The 19,223-nt window shown below is 44.1% G+C and overlaps 2 protein-coding genes and 2 non-coding genes across 4 annotated transcripts in view; 3 read left to right on the forward strand and 1 right to left on the reverse strand.

The window, feature by feature from the left end:
* Positions 1-19,223, reverse strand: part of LOC125996117 (histone H2A type 1-B) — a 949,462-nt gene that overhangs the window by 395,800 nt on the left and 534,439 nt on the right. The window lies entirely within an intron of this gene.
* The window catches only part of LOC125996127 (histone H2A type 1-C), a 363,461-nt gene that overhangs the window by 318,051 nt on the left and 26,187 nt on the right, over positions 1-19,223 (forward strand). The gene's annotated exons all lie outside the window — the stretch shown is intronic.
* Positions 14,173-14,244, forward strand: TRNAD-GUC (transfer RNA aspartic acid (anticodon GUC)). Its single transcript has one exon. It is a non-coding gene; the product is annotated as a tRNA-Asp (tRNA).
* On the forward strand, positions 18,048-18,120 carry TRNAM-CAU (transfer RNA methionine (anticodon CAU)). The gene has a single exon. It is a non-coding gene; the product is annotated as a tRNA-Met (tRNA).

A 19,223-nucleotide genomic window follows, 5' to 3' on the forward strand; every position in this document is an offset into this window, starting at 1 on the left:
CTGACTCGTGTACTAACAAAGATGAGGCAATGCGATTCACAGAGGGAGTGGAGATGAATGTGTACTGGAGGGAATACAATTAAAGGGCAATGAGAAAATGTGGTTAAGCCCAGAAGAAATTGAGCTCGTCAGTTTGATCTTGGACTCCAACTTCCATAACTGTGAGAATATACATTTACCTGTCTAGTCTATGGAATTTTGTTATGGTAAACCTTGTGAACTAATTATCCTTTTATTTTATTTAGTTTTTAGGTTACACCTGATGGTGGTCAGGGGTTACTCATAGCTCTGTTTCTCATGAATCATTCTTGGTGGACTTTGGGGACTATATGAAGTGCCAGGAATTAAACTTGGGTCAGCCGAATGCAGAGCGAAAACCTGCTGTAACTGTTCCAGCCTCAATTTATCATCATTTTTATCACTAAGCTACCTACACTCTTAGTTCTGTGGGAATGTAAGTATATTAAAACTTACATCAGACTATGTTCTTTGGTTGTTCCCTTCAGTGGCTTCCTTTCATCAGAGCCCCAAGAAGTTCCCCATCTGCTAATTTACTAACCCCTGCTGCAGCCTCTCTGACCTTTTATATTCTTCTCTGCACATTACCATCCAAAGTGATTTCCTGCATATTCCTTATCTAGATACACTCTATCCACAGTCTCTGCCTTTGTTTCCCATAATCTTCCTCCAACAATGTGTAAACTCTCTCTTAATTCCTTGAGCAATTCTTTAGATGTCACTTCATTTTTTGAAAGGGGAAAGCCATAGCCAGTGGCACAATGCAAGGGCCAAATCTGAGGATATGACCTTAATGAAGCTCGAAGGACTGTATGGTGCTGGACTGAACTGGAGTCCGCAGAATAGAAATACTTAACCTCTGTGTCACTTCTGAAGACTCTAAATGTCACTTAATTTTGTGTTTTGTTTTTAGGTTACACCCAGTGGTGCTCAGGGGTTACTCCTGGCTCTGTGCTCAGAAATTGCTCCTGGCAAGCTTGAGGAACCATATGGGATGCTGGGAATTGAACCCGGGTTTGTCCAGTGTTGGCCGCAGGCAAGGCAAATATCCTCTCACCGTGCTATCTCTCTGGCTAAATGTCACTTCTTAAGTAGGCCTTTCCTGCCCATCCTATTTAAAATACCTTTTTCCTGCCTAATTTTACTCCATGACACATCATTTTCTATACAGACTATATAATTTACTCACTGATTTATTGTTTATTGCTAAAATATGGTATGGATATTTGCCCAGTTTGCTGTTTATTCTTTTTTGTTTGTTTGTTTTGTTTTGTTTTTTTTGGTCATACCCGGCAGCGCTCAGGAATTAGTCCTGGCCCTATGCTCAGAAATTACTCCTGACAGGCTCGGGGAACCATATGGTTCCTTCTGCATGTAAGGCAACCTCCATGCTCTCTCTGGCCCCTGCTATTTATTCTTTAGCACACAGAGCAATGCCAGGTATGCTAATGGTCCTCAATAAACATCTAAGTGCATGAATGGGTTCTTGAAATTCTACTGGTGTTCTTATCTAATAAAGGAAAAGGACGGAAGGCCACAAAAAATGTCAGTTAATTTTATCTCTAATGAGGTACAATCTAGGACAGAGAAAGTACTTTAAAATATGGGGGAACTACTTACGCAGAATTCAGATAGATACAAAGCAGTCTTTATTTCCTGGCCCTGAGAATTGACATCTCAAGGGAAAAAACTCATTCTGCAAAATAAGAGCATAAGAAAAGGAAAATCGTGAGGAGAAAAATGAATTCAAAATGAAGACTTGATTATTAGGTCCCAAACTATAAAGCAGAAACTTGATAAGCAATACACTCCAGAAGGTCAACATCAGAGATTTTTTTTTTTTTTTTTTTTTGGTTTTTGGGCCACACACGGCGGTGCTCAGGGGTTACTCCTGGCTGTCTGCTCAGAAATAGCTCCTGGCAGGCACAGGGGACCATATGGGACACTGGGATTCGAACCAACCACCTTTGGTCCTGGATCGGCTGCTTGCAAGGCAAACGCCGCTGTGCTATCTCTCCGGGCCCAACATCAGAGATCTTTTTAGTTTGAAGCCACACCCGGCAATGCTCTAGCCTTACACCTGGCTTTGCACTCAGGAATCATTCCTGGCAGTGCTGAGTGGACTATCTGAGGTGCCAGGGTTTAAACTGGGGTTAGTTAAGTATAGTTCCTTATCTGTTGCCCTTTACCCCCTCTCCAAGATCCTTTGGGAACTCAACTGAAATGTCAAGGAAAACAAAAGTAAAAAACATCTAGGATGAGGTCAAATTAGAGATATATATATATATACATATATACATATATATATATACATATCAAACATTTTATTTTTTTGGGGGGGTCATAACAGCGGGGCTTAGGGGTTACTCTTGGCAGGCACGCAGGACCATATGGGATGCAGGGATTCGAACTACCATCTGTCCTGGATTGGCTGCATGCAAAACACCCAACTGTTGTACTATCTCTCCGATCCCTACAGCTAACATTTGAGAACAAATCAAATTCCAAAAACTACCACAAATACTAAAAAAATAACCATGGAACTGGGAAAAGATATTTACCTATTAGACATCTGACAAGGAATTAACATCCAAATATATAACTCAACAACTTGATCAAAAAATGGGCAAAAGATCTGAAAAGATACTTCCAAAAACAGAGGTGGCCCATAAATACATGGTACTTCACACTGAGCCAGCTCCATATACTCTTTTCTTGAAAGAGATGTAAACCAAGCCATGAAAAATCATGAATAAACCAACCAGGGAGCAGAACGCTGGCAATCTTGGGAGGATAAGGTGGGCCAACCCACTGCTCTGCCAAAGCTACACTTGCTACATCTATCACCCAGAATCACCACTTTGCATCAATGGCCCTGCCTCACCACTCCTCTATGATTCTCTTTGGGGACACTAATCTGACCAAATTTCAGGTATGCTGGTATTTGGGCTGATACACTAGGGCTTTTTGGAGTGAGTGCAGGCACCTTCCCCCCACCCTTATCTTCCTTCTTCCAGGAAGTCTGGCAGCTGAGAACATGCCCCTAAAAGCTGCAGTATCAGTAATAGTACTTTGAATTTCTGGACAACTTCATTTGTATGATGCTGTCATCCCTACAGGAACATACCAGTTTAAGAGAACGGACAACTAACAACAAGAGCTTACTACCATTGTGTTAATTACTTCATTGAAATACACTAATTTTCAAAAATGTGCCTGCCACTGTACTTATTCTTTCTTTCTTTTAAAAATTTTTTTCTCTTCCTTTTCTTTTTTCTTTCGATTCATTTTAAAATAATTTGCTCTCATTTATCTGGAAACAAATGTATTATGGTCAACTATGAGATGCATGCTTTTTTTAAAAAAAAGTAAAAATACTGGGTAAAAGTGTGTGCAAAGATGTGAGAACTGTACACTGTCAGCAGGAATGCAAATTGCTGAAACATCTTTTGAAAATGGCATGAAGTATCTTTCAAACAAAAAAAACCTCCCCACTAAATTCAAAACAATCTATTACTAATACTCCTAGCATTTATCTGAAGGATATTAGCTATTTCAAAAGGGTACGTGCACCTGTATATTCATAATAGCATTATTCACAATAACCAAAACTTGGAATCCCGAAACAGAAGACTATTTAGAGCAGATGTGGTATATATCTTTGTTTAAAACAGGCATGATTCAGAGGGACAAAGACTGAAGTTATGTTCCACTATGAAGACACAACAATGAGAGAGGTGATAATAGACTGGATTTTGGATGATGATTCACTTTCATTCCCTACTAAAAAGTAAACTTACTAGTGCCATATTTGGCTTGAAAATGAGTTAACAGTGTCCCATGAAATTCTCCTGATTGTGATCTTTGTAACAGAGGTGTTTTTGTTGGTGTTTGGAGGCTGGGAGGTCACTTCTTGTCACACATAGCTAATCAGGTCAGAGTTTCGATGCTGAGGACCAGGGACACAGGGCTTTGCAGGCCCTGAATACTGGAATTACCTGGGCACCCCCTGGAGGTGTTTCGCAGTCTCCAGGGCTACATCTCAACAAAAATGTCGGGACGGGGGAGCATATGGAGCTGGTGATCTAGCCCCAATGTGCCCTCACCAATGTACTATCTCACAGTCAAAGAACAGAGAATTTTTGGGGGGATCGGGAGAACCTACATGGTGGTTTGTTCAGGGCTTACCACTGGTTATGTAGTCCTTGTGAGGTCAGGAGTGAATGAATCTGGATCAGCCATGTGCTAGGCAAGTATCCTACTTGTGGTACTGTCACTCCACCCCCAGAATAGAGAAGTATTAAGGAGGTGGAGGAAAGATGGGCTGGAGCACTAGTACAGTGGGTAGGCACTTGCCTTGCATACTGCTACCCTTGAGTTCAATCCTCAGCAACCCACATGGTCCCCCGAGTACCACCAGCAGTGACCCTTGAGTACAGTGCCAGGAGTAAACCCTGAGCACTTCCGGGTGTGACCTAAACAAAACAATTGGTTTCAACTAAATTCAACTCTCAACTAAATTTCTGGGGAAAAAAATATAGCTTCACAGGAAAAAATCTGAGTGACTAGTTTTTCAGTTTTCCTTAGGATGGCATGTAGCACTTGTAGCACTATGCATAAAAGAGAAGACTTTTGGGCTTAATTCTTTTTTTTTTTTTTTTTTTTGGCCACACCCGTTTGATGCTAAGGGGTTACTCCTGGCTAAGCGCTCAGAAATTGCCCCTGGCTTGGGGGGACGACGGGGTATCGAACCGCTTGCAAGGCAGACACCTTTACCTCTAGCGCCACCTCACCGGCCCCATCAAGTGTTTGAATTTTTTTTTTTGGGGGGGGGGCTTAATTATTTTTAAGACTTTTCATGTCTTCAAACTTTTGGGCTTCACACTTAGTTTTAATAGGCATGAAGTCTACAATTTACTCTCAAAAGGTTCAGAAAAAAAATATATGTGTACTGTGTTGGCATATAGAAGAACAAGGAGAATGCTAGAGCAAATTTGTCAAAAATGTATATCTTCTTTTACATTAGGGATCATAAATATATGAACATTTATGTATTATTTGGTCTAATTTTATATGTGAAATTATTTCAAAATTAAAAAATTTTGTCTTTAAAGAATATACTAGTTGAGAGTTGTATATTATATCAGCTAAAAACTGAATGTTCAAATCCTGGAATCAGATTTGGGCTCAAAATTCCATTCTACTTTTTTTTTTTTTTGTTCTTGGGCCACACCCGGCGGTGCTCAGGGGTTACTCCTGGCTGTCTGCTCAGAAATAGCTCTTGGCAGGCACGGGGGGTGGGGGGGGTGGTGGGGGGGGGGGTGGGGGGGAACGACACCATATGGGATGCCGGGATTCAAACCAACCACCTTAGGTCCTGGATGGGCTGCTTGGAACCACGGTCTGTCCTACGCTAGCGCTTGCAAGGCAGACACCTTACCTTTAGTACCACCTTCCCGGTCCATTCTACTTTTTAGTTGTGAGAACATGAGTGCATTACTTAGCTTCCTTGAGCTCCAATTTCCCCTTAGCTAGAATAGGTAAGATGTTATTGGACTCCTAGCTGCTACAGGACTGAAACTGTCAGTAAAAGAATCAGTCTAGGTCTCAGCAAGGTTAAACAAATGGTAGCTTCTATTCATTTCTTTCTTTTTTCTTGGTTATGCTTGGGACTGAACCAAGGTCTCATGCCTAGCCCACAATTTTTACTCTTGCCTTAATCCATATCCCCGTCTTCCTATTTCCATCCTTATATACACAAAACCCCTAATATTGATTGAGCTCATCCTCTATGCTTACTTTTTATATAATTTCAAAATCAAATAATGGTGCTTAAATATATTATTAAGGGCCCGGAGAGATAGCACAGCGGCGTTTGCCTTGCAAGCAGCTGATCCAGGACCAAAGGCGGTTGGTTCGAATCCTGGTGTCCCATATGGTCCCCTGTGCCTGCCAGGAGCTATTTCTGAGCAGATAGCCAGGAGTAACCCCTGAGCACTACTGGGTGTGACCCCCCCCCAAAAAAATATATATTATTAAAAAAATAGCAGCACTGCAGTACCAGGGATTACCCTATCATTGGTCGGCAAGCCTCGACTTTACACTTTTTAATGCGACTCTTCTGTGTCCCGGGCGGCCACTCCAGGAGTCAGGACTCTGCTCCTTAGCAGTGACAGAGTCTAGGAGCAGTCCTGACTCCTGGAGTGGCCGCCCAGCACACAGAAGAGGGCATTAAAATGTGTAAAGATCCGGCCGGAGAGATAGCATAGAGGCAAGGTGCCTGCCAGGAATAATTTCTGAGCATGGAGCCAGGAATAACTGCTGAGCACTGCCGGGTGTGACCCAAAAACCACACCAAAAAAAATAAAAGTGTAAAGAGCCGCATGCAGCTCATGGCTTGCTGATCACTGCTAAGTCAAATAAAAAGTTTTGAGCATTAAAAAAAAAAAGTCAATGTCTTTCAGATATTAGCAACTAAAAAGTAAGTGTCCAAACCAGTAGTCAAAACCTGAAGTGGAACATAATATTTCCCTAGTTTAAAAAACCTATTATTTTGGGGCCTGAGAACAGTGAGTTGGATGCTTGCCTTGCACACAGCTGACCCAGGTTTGATCCCTAGCACTCCACATGGTCTTCAGAGTTCTGCCAGGAGTGATCCCTAAGTGTACAGTGAGAAGAAAATCCTGAGCACTACATGGTGTGGGCTCCCTTAAATTTTTTTTATACCATTCCTAATATATTCGGAGTAAATCCCAGGGATCTCATTGCTCCTCCTGGGGGAACCTTCATCTAACTTGAGTTTCACATAAGATTCAGAATACCAAAACGGCTCTTGTCCCTTCTTCCTAGAATGTTCTTCCTATAGGTAGCTTGCTCCTTTATCCAAGTTTCTGCCTGAAAATGAGTTCCTCAGAAAAAGGTACTTCAGAGTACTTTATGGAAAATGGCAGTCTCCCCTAATCTCACTTCATGGCTCTTAACATTCTCCAATGTTGCATTAGAGTCAGTCAGTCTCTCTCTTTCTCTCTCAAAACTTCTACTTGAGTTAGGATTTGGTCTTTGGTTCATCACAATATCTCTTGTATCTTGAATACATTGGTGAATGAATGAAAAATATGAATAACCTATGACTCCCCCCCATTCCCTTAAAAGATCCATTGTTAACCTTGTACCCCTGGCTGGTCTCAAGATACCCTTTAAGGAGGCGGGTAGGGTACTTGTCTTGCACATGGCTAATCCAGGTTCAATTCTCTGAGCCCTACTAGGTGTCATTCCTGATTGCAACGTCAGGAGTAAGTAACCCCTGAGCATCGCTGGGTATGGCCCCCCAAACAGAAAATCAAATAAAAAGATATCCTTCAAGTCTGAGCTCAATGGTTCCTGCCTCTAAGAGATTTCTCTTAAACTAGAGAGAGGCGGGTTTGCTTTGTGGCCAGGCTGAGTATATAGAAGAAGCAGGCAAGGTAATTTAAGGCCAGACAAATAGGCTCGATATAAAACCTCAAAAACTCAAGGTTATCGTTATAGTAAAAAGCATGTAGAAGCCTAAGCAAAGTAACTAATGTATGATCTGAAAAAGCAATGCTTATTGTATTTGGTCCCAGGTCGGGAATTACCTCATTTCATCTTCCCAAGAACTTATGAAGAGTTACTGGCACTGATGTTCACACCTTATAGATTGAACTTGATACTTAGCGTAGTGAGACAAGATCTTGTAGCTATCAATTTAATACCTGGGTCAGGATTCCACTCTCCCATCCACCCCAGAGTCTGCCTAAACAATGGGAATATGGCCTTCCGAGAGTGGCAGAATCAATCAAGAACCAATTATTATAAGTCTGCAGTGATTATAAATATTGGACAGGAGTAGGAGAAATTCTTCAACTGGGGGACTAAGACCTCATTTTAGCTTCCAATTTTAGCATCTAAGCATCAGTCCTTTTCTTCAAGTACCTTCATGACACCTCCCCTTCATCACCCCAACTCCCCTCTCCCTCCACCCACACCTTTATACAGAAACATACAGCTGGGAGTCACTTACCCTCAATGACACACGGACTTCCTTTAGCTCTCAAAGGTCTCCAGCTCACAACGCCTCTAAGAAAAATAGGAGAAAACTTGGTAAAAAATAGATCATTTCACTGGGCCACAACGAGCATCGAAATCTTGGTTGCATTTACTCATTAGCCTGATCTGCCTCCTTCCACCACATCTTAGGTTGGTCGAATTTACTCACTATCCTGATCTGCCTCCTTCAACCACATCTTAGCTCTTCCCACTTTCGAGACTCTAGGATTCTCCCTACCATCAGCTCCTTGGGGACTGGTTGTGGAGTGGATGAAACATCCAGAGCCCTTCCGGGATAATGACTGATGATGAAGCCCTGAGTCCTGTCTGGCTCCTTGTCATCGTTTTCCCTGTTAATTGCTTGGGGTCTGTATCATCTCAACATTCTCCTGTCACCATAATTCCAAGTCATACATGATAAAGTGTATATGATACAAAGTTAAATGCCACGCAGGATTGCAAATCTGACTAGAGAAGGGTTGAACAGGCCTGGTGGGTTCCTGTGCACACAGATGGGCCTGATGACCGGCTCCAGAGCATCCAGATCCGTTGGCATGCAACCTCCTGGTTGGTTCTGTCTCTGTCTCTTTCTCGGGAGATGCCTGCAACCTCCTACTTGGATTTCTCTGTCTCTGTCTCTCTCTCTCTCATGAGAGATGCATGCAACCCTGTGGTTGATTCTCTCTGTCTCTTTCTTGGGAGATGCATGCAACCTCCTAGTTGGTTATCTCTCTCTCTCTCTCTCTCTCTCTCTCTCTCTCTCTCTCTCTCTCTCTCTCTCTCTCTCTCTCTCTCCGGAAATGTATGCAACCTCCTGGTTGGTTCTCTCTGTCTGTCTCTGTCTATCTCTTCTCTCTCCTTCTCGGGAGATGCATGCAACCTCCTAGTTGGTTCTCTCTCTCGCTCCCTCTCATGGGAAATGTATGCAACCTCCTGGTTGGTTCTCTCTGTCTGTCTGTCTCTGTCTCTCTCCTTCTCGGGAGATGCATGCAACCTCCTAGTTGGTTCTCTCTCTTTCTCTCTCTCTCATGGGAGATGCATGCATCCTCTTGGTTGGTTCTGTCTGTCTCTTTCTCGGGAGATGCATGCAACTTCCTGGTTGGTTCTCTCTGTCTGTCTCTTTCTCGAGAAATGCATGCAACCTACTGGTTGGTTCTCTCTGTCTATCTCTATCTCTTTCTTTCTTGGGAGATGCATGCAACCTCCTAGTTGGTTCTGTCATGGGAGATGCATGCAACCTCCTAGGTGGTTCTCTCTCTCTCATGCTCTCATGGGGGATGCATGCAACCTCCTGGTTGGTTCTCTCTTTCTTGGGAGATGCATGCAACCTCGTAGTTGGTTCTCTCTCTCTTTCTCATGGGAGATGCATGCAACCTCCTGGTTGGTTCTCTCTTTCTTGGGAGATGCATGCAACCTCGTAGTTGGTTCTCTCTCTCTCTCTCATGGGAGATGCATGCAACCTCCTGGTTGGTTCTGTCTGTCTCTGTCTATCTCTCTTTCTTGGGAGATGCATGAAACCTCCTAGTTGATGTTCTCTCTCATGGGAGATGCATGCAACCTCCTAGTTGGCTCTCTCTCTCTCTCTCTCTCTCTCTCTCTCTCTCTCTCTCTCTCTCTCTCTCTCTCTTTCTCTCTCTCATGGGAGATGCATGCAACCTCCTGGTTGGTTCTGTCTGTCTGTCTGTGTCTATCTCTATCTCTCTCTTTCTTGGGAGATGCATGCAACCTCCTAGTTGACTTTCTCTCTCATGGGAGATGCATGCAACCTCCTGGTTGGTTCTCTCTCCGTCTGTGTCTCTCCAAAAGCTCCAGATCGCTGCGGCCTCCATTCTAAGCTGCGTGCAACTTTCCCTTGACCCCGGGCGTCCCCAGTTCAGGGCGACCCAGAGCCTCTCAGTAGGCGGACACTGGGAGAGAGAGGGGGAGATGGGCGACAGGGTGGAGGGGCTGTTGGACAGGGTTGGGGTGTCTGCGGCCCTCCCGTCACCCGGGACCCTCGGGGTCTCTCCCGTGCTCAGGCCTCGCGGGTCGCGCTTACCTCAGGCCCGCGGCCCGGCCCAGCACTTCCGGTGACTCTCCGGACACTTGAGCTGGGCTTGCGAGCGGCCGAGGCCGTCGGGGAAAGGAAGGGGGGGAAGAGAAACGGGAGGATTCGGCTTCTTCTAAAGCGAGCCGGAGCCAGCTCGTCTTTGGGGGGCAGCTCTCCGTGGGGCGTCGCGGGGCCCAAGGGCCGGTCGTCGCCCCCGGCCCTCTCGGCCGGACTGGGAAAGCAGCCGGCGCGGCCCCGCCCCCGGGTCACATGACCGCGCCGCCCCGAGCCCCGCCTTCCGCATGCCTCTCGGCCAATCGGGAGCCGCGTTGCTCCCAGTAGGCGGGGCCGAGGGCGGCTGCATTCTGGGCGGCGACTGGCGGGCTCCGGGCCTTCTGAAAGCACAGCCGGCGCGGCCCCGCCCCCGGGTCACGTGACCTCAGGCCCCCGAGCCCCGCCTCCCGCAGGCCTTCTGGCCAATCGGAGCCGCGTGTCTCCCAGTGGGCGGGGCCGAGGGCGGCTGCGTTCTGTGCAGTGACTGGCGGGCTCCGGGCCTTCGCCTGGCCGGACGCTCGCGCCCCCCCCGCCGGCGTCTCCGCCTCGAGGCTCTGGGACGAGGGTTGCGGCGGGAGATGCGACCCCGAGGGGAACCTGAGGGAAACGCGCCCCTAGGGACCGGGAAGCCCCGGGGCCCGAGCCCGAGCCCAGCCCCAGAGCCCGTCGTCGGCCGGGCCCAGAGATGGCGGCGGCGTGCTGGCGGGAGGGGTGGCCGGATGGCTCCCTCGGACTCTCCGTCTCTGCCTGTCTCTATCTCTGTCTCTATCTCTCTGTCTGTCTCTCCCTTTGTGTGTCTCTGTGTCTCTGTCTCTCTGGCTGTCTGTCTCTCTGACTCCCTCCCACCCACCCCCTCTCTCTCTGTCGCTCTCTGTCTCTATCTCTCTTTCTGCCTCTGTCTCTGCCTCTATCTGTCTCTGTGTCTGTCTCTGTCTCTCCCTTTCTGTGTCTCTCTGTCTCTTTCTGTCTCTGTCTCTGGCTGTCTCTCTCTGACTCCCTCCACCCCCACTCTATTGGCGCTCTCTGTCTCTATATCTCTGTCTCTCCCTTTCTGTCTCTGTCTCTCTGTCTCTCTGATTCCCTCCCACCCCCACTCTCTCTGGCGCTCTCTGTCTCTGTCTGTCTCTCCCTTTCTGTCTCTGTCTCTGTCTCTGTTTCTGTCTCTGGCTGTCTCTCTCTCTGACTCCCTCCCACCCCCACACTCTCTGGCGCCCTCTCTCTGTCTCTTTCTATCTCTGTCTCTTCCTCTCTCTGACTCCCTCCCAGCTCCACTCTCTCTGGCACTCTCTGTCTCTTTCTGTCTCTCTCTCTCTCTGACTCCCACCCCCACTCTCTGGCGCGCGCTCTCTGTCCTTCTTTCTGTCTCTCCTGTCTGTCTCTGTCTCTCTGTTTCTCTCTCTCTGACTCCCACCCCCCACTCTCTCTGCTGCTCTCTCTGTCTCTGTCTCTTTCTGTCTCTGTCTCTGTCTCTCTGACTCTTTCTTACTCTCGGGCTCTCTCTGGCACTGTCTCTTTTTGTCTGTCTGCCTCTGTCTGTCTGTCTGTCTGTCTGTCTGTCTGTCTGTCTGTCTGTCTGTCTGTCTGTCTCCCTCTCTCAGAATCAATGAAAAGCAATTTGCTGACTTATGCTGGTGCTGGGCCCTATTATCTCAAGGCGAACTACCAAGATTTGAGAGAAACTTCCTCTGCCTGGAGGCCAATGCAGACGTGTTCCCTCCTCAGTCCAGTTTAAGGTCCTCCACAGAAGAGCTATGAATATAGAGGAATAAAACCGCTTGATCAAATAGCTGGAGAGCCAAGAACTGGAAGCAGGGAGCAGTGGAACTGGGAGTCGGTTATTAAAAGCTACTTTTTAATAAATCTCATTTCCAGAAGAAAGAATCATATTCCCAATTCTGGAATTTTTCCCTTGGAGTTGTCGCTTCTTTTAGTTGAATTTTGTTTTAACTGAAAACTTATAAGGAAGACGTTCACCACATTAGATTCAGAGTTGTCTTCCTATTTGAATATATTTTTGGTTATCTTTTTAGGGGGGCCACACCTAGTGGTGCTCAGGGGTTACTCCTAACTCTGTATTTAGGGATCACTTTTGACAGTGCTTGGGGGAACCCTATGGGGCACCATATGGTTTGAGTCTTCTGAGTGCAAAGCAAACTCCCACCCCATTGTACTTATTATTTTAAATAGTTTGTGCAATGTTACTTTTGAGTATAATTTGTTCCAGTTTGTTATCATCATTATACATGTAATTATTTTGTTTGCTGGTAATAAAAATTATATAATGTATTTTCATTTTTAGGAGGAAAGTCAAACTAAAAATAATAAAAATAAGCAAATTTAAGTACATTGCTGAATGGAGAGGCTTCTGTTGCAACCTCTTGTATGGCTGTGCCCCCAGCAGTGGTGCATGGATTGGGGAACATATTGGCATAAGAAACAAGTGAATTAAATTCTGATCCCTGTAATTGCATGTGAGGTTTCAATAAGTGTTTCATGGAGCTCTTCATTATTTTCTTTTAAGACATTGCCCTGGCTAAAGTGCTCTGTTTATTCAACATTGAACACCTCGGATGCTCTTACCACCTTATTTGGAATTTGGTATTTGGAATTTTTAAGCAGGGAAGACTTAGTCCCATTCTCTAATCGTTCACAGCAAAGCTCAAGCAAGCTAAGAGACGCCTGAAGTGATGTGATAACATGAGTCATGGAGAACAGTTAGCTAACTCTGTGAAAGTGTCAGAAATAATTTTCCACATCGGAAAGGGAGAGCACGAAGTAGAAGCAAGGAGTTGGACATGCAGCTGGAATGGAAGATGGAAAGAGCCGGATACTTGTCATTCCAATGAATGGATTTGAACTTGTTAGGTCATTCGTGGAATAGTTTGTGTTAGCTCTACACTGAAAATACTTTGAGAAATCTTTTATTTTTATTATTTTTGGTTTTGCGACGCCCAGCAGTACTCTGGGGTGACTCCCGGCTCTGTGCTTAGTTATTCTGGCAGGCTCAGGGGACCATATAGGATGCTGGGTATCGAACCCGGGTTGGCCACCTGCAAGACAAATGCCCTACCTGCTGTGCTATTGCTTCAACCTCTGAGAGATCATTTTATTTTAGTTTTAAGTAGAGATAAGCAAAACAGGAAACCTGTAGACAAAGATGAAGAATAAGGGAAACAAATGGATAACAGCAACCTGGTAAGGAGAGTTTCAGTTCAGGTGTTGACAGTAATGACCAACTTATTAATAATTTGATATAATATTGACTAATGTTTCTATGAACGGTGTAGGGGGGACTCAATTGGAGGCTGGGGATCAAATCCTAGTCTGCTCATAGAAGGCAAGTGCCTATGGACCGAACCATTGCTCCAACCCAGATCTATCATATAGGTCAAACAAACAAACAAACAAACAAACTGGAAGGAAGTTAAGTATTTTGGCCAAGGTATGCAGCTGAGAAGAGGTTGAACAGAAATTTAATTCTTGGTTCGGTGTCTTCGTGTCCACTTTTTATCACTGTTTTATATTACTGCTCTGCAGATGTCCTGTGGAATGTCTTGTCACTGTTTTAAAATTAATTGGGGGAGTTTTGTTTTATCTTTATTTTTTATTTTATTTTATTTTTTTTTTTTGGTTTTTGGGTCACACACCCGGCAGTGCTCAGGGGTTACTCCTGGCTCACCTGCCAGCGCTCAGGGGTTACTCCTGGCTCTGTGCTCAGAAATCACTCCTGACAGGCTCAGGGGATCAAATGGGATGCCCGGATTGGAACCACCGACCTTAAGCCCCACCTCCATGTTATCTCTCCGCCCTCTTGTTTTATCTTTAAAGAGAACGCAATCTGGGCCAGGGATGTATTCAAATAGGGTCTTGTGCTCAAAGAAACTATGGAGACAAGCCAGAGAGATCTGTTTTTAAAGGAGAATATGGGCTTGAAGCCAAATCAAGCTTCTGGAATATCGTACATGTCAAGAAAGGGATTTAAAGAAAAAGAGCTGAAAGCTTTCTCCTCGTTAGTATAGTGGTGAGTATCCCCGCCTGTCACGCGGGAGACCGGGGTTCGATTCCCCGACGGGGAGATAGAGATACCTTTTTGGAGCCTTGCACCTGGCTGAACAGGGATGGGCGCGGGTTCGATCCCCTGCTTCCCATATGGTCCCCCCAAGATAGACGTGATATCTGAGCGCAGAGCCAGGAGTAAACAAACAAGTAAATTAAAAAGGGGCTGAGGGAAATTCTCTAATGTATGGATCAGGCAGAATAAAGAGAACTTCTTGATAAAGAAAAGTATTTTTTTTTTTTATTAGTAAAGACCTTAAAAGTAGTGACAGCAAAATCTGAAAATCAGAAGGTAAAAAATGTGAACAAATTGGAGGATGCTGGGGACAGAGTGATAAGAGCAGAGGGCATTTGTCTTGCATGTGACTGACCTGATTTCTATGGTCCCCATAGCCCGAGACAGAGCCAGGTGTAGCCCCTGAGCACTGCAGGGGGGTGGCTCAAAAACAAAATAATCAAATAACAGCAACAACAAAAACCCAGCCAGCTGTTTTACCATGGCAGCACTAGCCACTAAAGACACAGTAGAAGGGTTAGTATAGAACTAATAATTAGTATAGAACTAATAATAGAACTAGAGTAAATGAATGGGATAGTGGTAAGGAGAAATTTCAGAGTGTGAGAACAGTGCCCTTTGCAATATCTGAGATTAAGGATTGCCCAGTTCTCTCCAAACCCTGATACCTAGCATAGTGTCTAGCCCAGAAGATGACTTTTATAATTCTAAGGAAAATGGGAGAAGTAGAATTAAAGGTAAGAGCAACTATTTTTAATATATTTCAGGTAATTATAACATTCTTGTTTTTTACCCAAATTTGATAGGTTATAATGTGGAATCTGAAATCATATTACTCTGAGTGGATGATTTATCCATGCATGATTTAGTAAAATCTTGGTCATGTTGGTCCATAGAAATAGTTCTTTCAGATGTTAAAATATTTCAGTATATTATATTGAACAGACATCAATCACTTCATTGTCTGAGTACTTGAAAACTGCCACTCATCCTATTGGTAATTTTTACATGGAAGTTAATATTTTCTCTTTCCAAACAAATTCTGTCAATTATTTTGACTGAAGTGACATGCTTTATTTCTTTGTTTTTTATTTTGAGAAAAACATTCAAATAAACTATAGCTTCATTTGTTTACTTTTCTTTAAAATATAAAATTATGTCCCAATGGAAAAACAAACAATAAAAATCCAGGTGTGTTTATAATGCCTTGATTTAAAAAGAAAAGGGTTAGGGTTAGGTCAGTTGCAAATCCATAGCCCCCACAAACACTTTTCCTGGACACGAGGATCCTATTTTGGTGCATAGCAGAAATGTTTTATATGCGCTTAGGGGTGTCTGATTATGTGACTGTTCCCAATACAATGTCTACCTCTGATTGCACAGAGTTCTGGTCTGGATTTGCCTGTTTGAGCAACTTACCCACTATTACTTTTATACCACTGGTTGTTTTCATAACAAATTAAAGCCTTAATATGATGATTCAAATACAGTTGGCCTCTTGGATGTCTCAGGTCTGGCAGCACACTTTGAGAAGTAATGAGCTATTTTTATTTTAGGAATTGAAGGACACAGGATCAGGTTTGAATCCAGGTACCAGACACATGGCAGAATGTGACTGGATGTCTGTTGCCTACACAATCCATAATTTCACATTTGCTTAATGAACAAATATGGTGGTCTGGAAAACAATGGTAATGAGTTTAGGGGCCAGAGTAATTTTACAGTAGGTAAGGCGCTTGCTTGTATGCAGTGACGGGTCAATTCCTGGCATCACATATGATCAAGTCGCACCACCAGGAGTGATTCCTGAGTGTAAAGCCAGGATTAAGCCAGAGCACCACTGGATGTGGCCACAAAACAAAATAAACCCCAAGCAAATAAAAACATAAAAAGCAGAAAGGGCAGGATATACTTTTTCGGATCAGCAAAATGTTTTTTTTTAATATATATAAAAAATTTTTTAAGCACCATGATTACAAGCATGATTGCAGTTGTGTTTCAGTCATAAACAGAACACCCCTTCACCAGTACAACATTCCTACTACCAATGCCCCCCCAGCAAAACGTTTTTAAGATCTAGCTTTGCTGAGAATTTAATTCTGTGGCGTCTCAGTTTCCTCAATAAGATGGGAATAATGCTATGCTGATTTATGGCCAAAGAAATTGGACTAAATGAAATCATACAATTAATATATTTAATATTTTTGGCATACAGGTAAAGTAAACGTGGAGATAAATCAGTCTGTGAAATATATAAAAAGCAAACAATTATAGTTTGAATGATGATTTTACACTGGTATTGACATCTATGGTCATGCTGTACAGTTATCTCCCCACTACCAAAGCGCCCAATAACCCCTCTTTTCCATTCTTACTTCCAGATTAACTCATTATTGCCTCCCCCTAGCTTCTAATCTGCTGTTCTCTGTCTGTGCTCCAGTACCCAGGATTAGTAAGCAATTGCTATGGTCTACACCCTTGTTTAGTTCCCCTCGACAGATGAGTGAGACCATCCATTGCTTGCTCTTCTCTGACTTTTTTCTTTTTTTTCTACTTATTTCTATCCAATTGCAGGCAGCTGCATGATTTCATTTTTTGCTGTGGCTGTGCAGTATTGGCTTCTGCCTAGCACAATTTCTTTGTCCATTGACCTGCAGTGGACGTTTGAGTTGCTTCTGTATCTGGGCTATTATGCTAAATCCTGCAAGTGACAGAGATTTTTTTTTTTTTATCTTTTCCAATTAGTATGTTTATGTTTCTGGAATAGATGCCAAGAAATAGAATCATTGAGTCATCAGGGAGTGCCATTTTCAGTTTTTAAGACGTTTCTTTTCATAGAGACCGACAACATTCCTGCCAGCAGTTTTGTGGTGTTTTGAGGGAAATATGACAACACAGTGGAAATGTAGATTAAAACCTAAGTGTAGGCTGAAGATGTGTTTAGGAGCTATTTATTCAACTACAATTTACTGACAGTCTCTGCTGTCAGTTTATGGGCAGTTAAAAAAAATCACTGCTATTACTATATGATTGACAATTTAATTGAAGCTAAAAGGGAAATACTAAACAGTCAGGCTCAATTGTTCAGAAAAGTTCTCAAGATTTTCTTTCTTTTTTCTTCCTTCCTTCCTTCCTTCCTTCCTTCCTTCCTTCCTTCCTTCCTTCCTTCCTTCCTTCCTTCCTTCCTTCCTTCCTTCCTTCCTTCCTTCCTTCCTTCCTTCCTTCCTTCCTTCCTTCCTCCCTCCCTCCCTCCCTCCCTCCCTCCCTCCCTCCCTCCCTCCCTCCCTCCCTCCCTCCCTCCCTCCCTCTTTCTTTTTCTTTTTCTTTTTCTAAACTTGATTGATTGATTGGTTTTGGAGCCACACACAGCGTTGCTCAGGTATTACTCCTAGCTCTGCACTAAAAAATCACCCCTGGCAGACTGGGACCAAGAAAAGTTCTCAAGATTTTCAAGTGAGAAAGTCAAGTATCAGTCTAGAAGGGATTCATCCATATGAATCTTGAGAAGACCTCATTTGGACCAAACAAGAGAAGCTAGAACAAAAGTAATAAAACTGGAGGTTTGGAACAATTAAAAAACAGAAAAAAAGAAAAGAAAAGAAAAAAGAAAGAAAGAAAGAAAGAAAGAAAGAAAGAAAGAAAGAAAGAAAGAAAGAGAAAGAAAGAAAGAAAGAAAGAAAGAAAGAAAGAAAGAAAGAAAGAAAGAAAGAAAGAAAGAAAGAAAGAAAGAAAGAAAAGAAAGAAAGAAAGAAAGAAAGAAAGAAAGAAACGCCTCCTTTAGTATGTGAACAAAAGCTAGTTCCCATCGCCTTCTTAGCGCAGTAGGCAGCGCGTCAGTCTCATAATCTGAAGGTCCTGAGTTCGAGCCTCAGAGAGGGCAGTTTATTTTTTCTCTTTCACTTTCACTGCCAACGTCACACCCTCCTAGACTTGATTATTCGGGGCCTCGCAGTGCTTTGCTGCCAGCTGTCGCCTTTTCTGTCCTAAATGATCAGAGTGAGGTCCAGGCATTTCGCTCCGACTCCTATCCGGGCTCCCCGCCGGACCCAAAGGCTGTTTGTTCACTGCGGGGTCCGCTTGGGTGACCTCGGAACTAACTCCCCAGTCCTCACAAGTTCGGAAAAATCAGGCGAGCCCGAAAACATGCAAAGGTCGAGTAACAACAGCAGTACCCCACCCCCCAATCTATCTCCCTTTCCTAAGGTCTTTGCAGTGCTTGGGGTGGGCCCAAAGTATGCAAGTGCCAGCTGCGGGATACAGGGTGTGGAGTGCGACAGAGGAGGGCTCACCACTCACTTTGCTGTCCGAGCATGCAGGGTCTGGCTACACTGCATTCCCAGTCGGTGGTTCTTCCTTCCCTGCAGGCGGGGAACTGCAGTTTGCTGGGGTGACTTCAAGAGTTTCACACTGCGGTGCAGGAACTGAAAATGCTGCTTTGGGGGAGTGGGCAGAGATGTTTTGAATTTAGGGGGGTACATAGAAAACAGGGCAATAGTTTTGAGGCATTGGATCTTTCTGTCCCCTCCGTGTGTGTGTGTGTGTGTGTGTGTGTGTGTGTGTGTGTGTGTGTGTGTGTGTGTGTGTGTCTCACCCAGCAATGCTCAGGGGTTAACTGGCTATGCACTTAGGAACTACTAGCAGTGTTAAAAAAACCATATGGGATGTGGGGGGATCAGATCCTGCAATTTGGCTAGGTGCAAGATAAGCACCCTATCCGCTACACTATTATCACTCTAGTCACTCCTTTGGATGGCTTAGGTACAGGGGTGGGGGGCAATATTTACCTTTTACTGGCTCATTTATAAATTCATAGAACATTCTTCTTTTTATCTCCTTTGTTCCTATTGACATACACATTTAACCAGGCCTTTTCTTGAAGCATTTACTATAATTCTGTGCTTGGCTTTTAATCCTTTATGTCTAAGCCCATGAATCAGGCATTAATGAGTAACTATGGAACAACCACTTTAAGAGACTCACCTG

This window comes from Suncus etruscus, chromosome 18, assembly GCF_024139225.1.
Source record: "Suncus etruscus isolate mSunEtr1 chromosome 18, mSunEtr1.pri.cur, whole genome shotgun sequence".
Lineage (NCBI taxonomy): Eukaryota > Metazoa > Chordata > Mammalia > Eulipotyphla > Soricidae > Suncus > Suncus etruscus.